Genomic DNA, 7,255 nt, shown 5'->3' on the forward strand with positions numbered 1-7,255 from the left:
GTGGAGAATATCTTGGTCAAAGTGGGTAAGTTCTTCCTCCCAGCATATTTTGTGATTCTTGATACAGGGGAGAATGAGAATGCCTCTATAATTCTAGGAAGGCCATTTCTAGCCACTGGGAGAGCTCAAATTGATGTGGAAAAAGGTGAATTAGTGATTAGAGTGCATAATGAGCAATTGGCCTTTCATGTCTTCAAGGATATACATTCAGCAGGTGAAGAAGAGAGGTGCATGCAGACCGAGCTTATTGATCCAAACCTTCAAGAACCCCCTGATGATACACAACAGAAATTGTAGCTCAAACCTCCTTTGGTGACAACCAATAAAATTTCTCCTGACATCAAACCTAAGTTTGGTGTCGAGAATGCATCATCCACCAAGGCGGAGGTTCCCAAAAAGAAGAAAGTACCCAAGAGATGGAGAAACAAAAAGATTCCCACTGAAGACTTCTCCCCAGGAATGAAGGTGGTGTTGACTAGCAATCCAGTGTTCACTTATACAATAAACAGAATCCTCTTGCTGGAGCATATTGAGCTACTTTATGAGGACACAGGGAGAAGATTCACAGAGAGGGGAGAAGAGCTAAGCCCCTATGATCCTCCTCCTTAGAGGAGCTGACCGTCAAGCTCTTGACGGTAAAGAAGGGCTTGTCAGGAGGCAACCCGATAATTTCGTATCCTTAGTTATTTTTCCGTTATGTTAATTATATTATTTGCTTGATTTTTATTGAGTTTTTACTGTTTTCCTTTGTTTTACGTATGCTTGATCATGCAGAATTTTTAGAACAGGAACAGGAGCAATTAAGAAGAATTTTTGACACCCTGTTTTCAGCTTTTCTTTGCTTGAGGACAAGCAAACTTTTAAGTTTGGTGTTGTCACTTCGCTTTTGGCCTTTTCTGTTTATTTTAATAGCACCAAAGGAAGATGAATGTTCTTATGGAGGAATGAGATGGCCACCAGCATAACTGAGGTGGTTGAGTTACTTTCATTTTATTTCTCTTCCATTCTTATTTTGTTGTCTTCTATTTTCTGTTGCGTTGATTGCCTACATAATCTTAGTACTTTCAGTTCTTAGATTTAATTTCATTCTGTCATTTGCTTTTAGTAAAAAAAATGTCTCATGTACCACTCACTGAACTTGAATCTAAAAAGAAAAGAAAAGAAGTGATGTATTGCATAAGAAATTGAGTTTATATTTAAGATTAGTCTTGTTTACTTAAATGTGGTGGTATTATTTGTGATTCTGAATGAATAACATGAACAATGCATATTTGAATTTGAATAAAAGGATGTTGATGTATAAGGAACAAGATTTTAGAGAACTATTATGACTTCTCTGAAATTAGTGAAAGCTTAATCCTTGAAGCAAAAGAAACAGCAAAAGAAAAATAAAAGCAAGGTCCAAGACTCTGAGCGTTAATGACTAAAGAGGTCAGACATGATTAAAAGCTTAAAGAGGTGTTTCCTTAGTCATATGCTTGTGGTGTTCTTGTGTCAAGTAATCCTTGAGACAGAATATCTAGAGTCGAGGCCAAATACATTTAGCAGAGTATGCCAAAGGCTTTGAGCACTACTGTCTGGGAGTAACTGAAAGAAAAATCAGAACTTAAAGAGAGTTCCCCAGTCAAGTTCTTGTGGTGTTTTTGTGTCAAGTGAAACTTGAGACAAAACAATTAAAGTCACGGCTAGACTCAAGGTGCAAAGCACTAATTCATTGAGATGTAAAGGATGTATGTTGTGTTCAAGGATTAAACTGGAGTACAAAGAGCAGAGAATTCATAATATGATCCAGATTCTAATTCTGAATGACAGTGATATTCCTCTGATTCAAAGGAGAGTGAGATGGCAAAACTGTTCAGAATTACAATAGATAAACCCCACTTTAAGAAGAGACATGAGCATAACTGAACTCTCACCTCTCATGCAAATTCACATCTTAATCATGTACTAATTTTGGTTGCTTGAGGACAAGCAACAATTCAAGTTTGGTGTTGTGATGCGTGAGCATCTTTCCTACCTTTTCCTAGTGAATTTACATTTAATTTTTTGAGTTTAATCAAGAATTAATTATCTTTTAGCCACTATGGATGCTACTTTGAGTCGTGTACAATTCTGTTTATTTTAGATAGTATTCAAATGGATTTGATGGAGTTTCCACAGAAAAAGAGAAGAAGGCGAATGATTTTGTCAATCCTGACCTCTCTGCACTCAAACCTAAATAACTCAAGCTACAAATGTTCAATTGACGTGATTCTAGTGGCGTTGGAAAGCTAACTTCCAAAACTTTTCAACAATATATAATAGTTCATACTTCTTCTCCATCAATTCGGCCAAGGCTGCGCCTAACTTGAGATTTCTCAAGTTAGGCGTGGATTATTAAGGAATCAAGTGGTCCCTAACTCTCCAAGAAGCAAGCACACAATCTCCTATTAATTCTGATTTAAACTTTATTTTATTTAAAAATAGGAAAAGATATTATTTAGTTTTAGGAAATATATTTTACATTAATTAGGATTAGATATAAAAGGGAAAAGAATCTCTTCTCTTCTCCGCTATCTCATTCCGCAATTTATAATTTACCTGAATCCTTATTTTTCTCTCTGAACCATGAGCAACTAAACCTCCACTGTTAAGGTTAGGAGCTCTGTCTATTGTATGAATTGATACTATTATTTTTTCTATTTTAATTCATGTCTTGATTTATATTTCAAGAATTATTTTCGTTCTTTATCTTATGAATTTGGGTGGAACGGAAGTATGACCCTTGTTCTAATTGAGTTCTTGTATAACTTGAAAAAGCTCTTTACTTGAACAACAGCTTGAAAAAAATTTATCCTAAATTCTAATTATCTAGACTTAACGGGATACGTGACATATAATCCTCTTAAGTTTGGGTAATTAGGATTTTTGTGGCATATAAACTAGAATTAAGCTTCACCCTCTAATTAGAATTAAGTGACCAAGGAATTGGCGGTTGATGAGAGTTAGAGGAGACTAAAAAGGTCTAAGGAATTTGGGTTTAGTCACATATAGTTTGCCATAAATTAAATCTTGCATGATTAAAACAGTTAGTAAGAAAAGTCAATCCGGAAAATAGATAACTCTGAAACCTTAACTGTTTTCTCATATATTATTCACAACTTATTTACTGCCTGCTTATTTAATTTTCTGAAATTACTGTTTAATGTTTTTGAACCTTCAAACACAATTTTCTATTTGTCTAACTAAGTAAATTAATCAACCATTGTTGCTTAGTCCATCAATCCTCGTGGGATCGACTCTCACTCACCTAAGGTATTACTTGGTACGACCCGATGCACTTGCCGGTTAGTTTGTGGTTGTAAATTCCGCACCACTCTCCTACCATCCTATGAAGGAACTCAACAACAAGAACAAAAAGAAACGGAGAAAGAGGATCCCCTTGTCGTAAGCCCCGTTCCATCTTAAACGATTTAGAAGGTGAGCCATTTATCAAAAGCAACATAGACGCTGTGCACACAGATTCCTTGATCCAACCTCGCCATCTTTGCCCAAAGCCCATTTTCTGAAGTACAATATCTACAAACTTCAACTTGACTATATCGTAAGCTTTTTGAAAGTCCAGTTTGATTATTGCCGATTTCTTCTTTCTTTGCTTCAACCATTGCACAGTTTCACACGCAATTAAAGCCCCATCATGAATCTTACTGTCCTACACAAACACTCTCTATGTCTCCCCTACTAACTCTGGCATTACCCTTCTCATTCTCCGCACCAACACCTTCGAAATGACCTTATACACAAACCGTACGATGCTAATCGGCTGAAGATCTTTAATCTCCCTTGCTTCCACAAACTTCAGAGCCAGAACCACCCATGTAACATTAGAATCTCTTGGTAGCTCAGCTGACTGGAAGAAATCCATGACAACTGCCGTAAACTCAGGACCATTTTTCCCCCAACACTTCTTTATGAAGTTCATATTGTAGCCATCACAGCCAGGGGCCTTAGACGACTCGCAATCCCAAACTGCTTCCTTTATTTCGTCAGCCGAAGGCATCCTCTCTAAGTCTGTAGCCTCTTCTTCCTGTATCTTGTTAACTAGGCCATCTCGAATACCTACCAAAGGTGACGCTTCCTGACGATACAAGTTCTTGTAAAAATCTCTTATTGCACTCTTAATCTTGGCTTGATTCCTCACCAATCTGCCACTTATCACCAACGCATCAATCCGATTACTTCTTCTTCTTGCTGAGGCTAAATTATGAAAATATCTAGTGTTCTTATCCATGTACTTAGCATGTCGAGACCTTGACATCTGCTTCCAATGGATTTCCTTCCTGACATACCAACGCTTACAGAAGCTAACTAGAGCTCTCCTTCTTGCCTCCATAGTCCCATCATAAACTCCATCACTAGCCAAATCATCCAACTTCCTGATTTTATCTTCCAACTGTTGTACCTTCAAATCAATATCACCAAACTTTTTCTTGTGCCATCTACTCAAAGGTATCGTCAAAGCCTTCAACTTTACAGTAAATTGAACCTCACCTAGACCCCTCCATTCCTCCTTCACCATTCTGAGAAACCCGTCATATGTGAACCAAGAATCTAGACTTCGAAATGACCTCGGTCCCCCTCTTAATCTACTGTCCTCCACTATCAAAGGACAATGATAAGATAAACCTCTTGGCCAACCTTTAAGCCGTATCTCAGAAAACTGTTCAAGTCATTCCAGGCTAACAAAGACTCTATCAATGCGACTGCAAGATTGGCCTCTGAACCATGTAAATTTGCGACCATTCAGTTCTAAATCCACTAACTCCATATCCCGTATCCAGTCTCTAAAATCTTCCGCTGATGCTGTTAAAACATTAGCTCCTTTTCTTTCTTCTACTCTCACAATCTCATTAAAATCACCCATATAACAAATGGGGACCTGGCATACTCTAGCAATAAAACTCAACTCCTCCCACGCAGTTAGCTTCTCCTCCCTGACATGCGCACTATACACCAAACAAAACGCACAATGAAAATTATTGCTCATCAACACCCCTTCCACACACAGCCACCTCTCCCCTTTATAACAGTTACTCAACTTAAAAATCATTTTGTCCCACATTAACAATAGACCTCCAGAAGCCTCTTCGGAACCCACATATTCCCAATCCACCGCATCATTTTCCCAAATTTTTACTACGTCAAACTTAGTAACTTCATTCTTCTTTATCTCTATCAAGCGTAGTATATTCACATTATTTTTTCTCTTAAAATTTTTAACCATATCCACTTTTCCAACACCCCCAATACCCCTCACATTCCAAAAACTAAAAATCATTTAAGCACATTATTACACACCTTATTCCAATTTTTAGGCCGGCTCCTTCTTGCTTTCTCCTTTTGCTTTGCTTGCCATCGTTTCTGTGCAAACACTTCATTCTGAGCTTGAAGAGCTGCCATAATGTCGTCTTTCTCGTCATATGAGACAGCCCCTGATTCCACTGCCAGGTCCCAAGCAACTCTGTTTTCAACCAAGTCTTCATCCCAGCTTTTTATTTGCTTAACAATATTCTGATCATTGATTACATCCTTTTTAAAATTCCCAACATCCTCCAAGTTCTTGACCACTCCATCGTCTTCAAAGCATATTCCCTCCCTCAGAGTATCCTCACCCCCTGAATCTGCTTCCTCTACTCCATCATCTTTTACCAATCTTGTAACGGTGTTCTTCTTTATACTCTCATCCAGACTTTCGTGAACCGTATGTGATATAGCATTAGTTTCATTCAAGCTCCCTGTTATTCTTCCCCATTCCTCTCTGTCCAATAGATTGTTGCCATCTATCACAGAGGTGTTGACCGCATAAAGCATCCCCGCACAAGAGAAATCATTTATCCCTATGCTATTTACCTTCATTACCATAGAGATTTCCACCGTTGGCACTGGCTTGTGCCCTCCAACACCGTCATGCTCCATCACGGCACCGCCAACGTCAAACTTGTCATTCACCGTGATAGCAGCCGCTTTCCAAGCATCTCCGCTGGCACCACTACTGACCTTCTGCCGGCTAACTTCCATCTCTACTACTCCTCCACCATATCCTGCGTCGCTATTGTGATTCACGTTATCCACCACAGTTGCGTGATACCCAAGACCATCCTCCCTCATCACTGTCCAATGCATCGTATCCCCTGCACCACCACCCGCAGCAGCTGCCAAGAACTCTTGGTGAAAGCGCAGTATGATGAAGTCACCGTCGCACTTTACGGTAGCAGCAGCAATAAGAGTGTGGAGTTCCAATCCCCTTCCCATCCCCAGACGGTACCACACTCCTATCCGGGAGTATATCCCATGTTCCACGTCCGGGTTGGGTTACTCGACCCGCCCATCCTCTAGGATCAGCTAGCTCATTAGTGCTTATATGGTTTTGGCCTACATCACACATATTCTCTTTAGTGTGATGATGTACGTTATTGGGTCCCTTACCCCTAAGAACAGCATCTTCATCAATTAAATGTAATCCCATTATAGGAGCTTCCGTTGCTTTTTTTAAATTTACCAAAATCCCCATACGCCATTCATCCAGTTCTTCGAGGGAAATGACCCTTCTATCCATTCCTTGTTCGTCTATCGGTGCCTGTGTCACTATCTCCGCTGCCATGTTCCACCCCATCTTTAATGGTATCTCCCGTGATTTAGCACAAACGCCAAATTTCAACTCTGGGCTGCATTCTACTCTACTTGCCTCTCCTGTCTGCTTCACGTTGTCCAAACCAGCCACCACGGTCTCTTGGTGGTTCAGATAGCCAATTAAACTCTTCTAAAGATATCTGGTATTAGCGGTATCTTCTGTGACATGTTTTGCCTTATCATCAAGCTGTCTCCGATACTTAGCCTCTCCTACAAAGATCTCTTTACGCCGCAATCGCATGCGGTCCATCTCTTATATTGCTTTCAGTACCCCTCCCTTCGTAGTATACCTTATGAAAGCAAACAAGTGGATCCGTCCATTCTTCTGCGTACGCGATAGATATATGTCATTTATCCGTCCTATCCACTTAAATAAGTCAAACAACTCTTTCTTTGAACTATTTTTCGGTAAATTGTCCACAAAAATTGTAAGTAATTCTTTTTCCAAACATTGATACTCTTCTCGATTTCGAATCCGCAGATCTTTTTCATTTTGTGAGTACCTAACTCTATTTCACCCTGTGTTTTCCCACCGTGCTCGCTCTCTCTCTCTCTCTCATTTTCTCATACTCTCAGAAGTACCTAC

The sequence above is a fragment of the Arachis duranensis genome, chromosome 4 (assembly GCF_000817695.3).
Source record: "Arachis duranensis cultivar V14167 chromosome 4, aradu.V14167.gnm2.J7QH, whole genome shotgun sequence".
In the NCBI taxonomy this organism is placed as follows: domain Eukaryota; kingdom Viridiplantae; phylum Streptophyta; class Magnoliopsida; order Fabales; family Fabaceae; genus Arachis; species Arachis duranensis.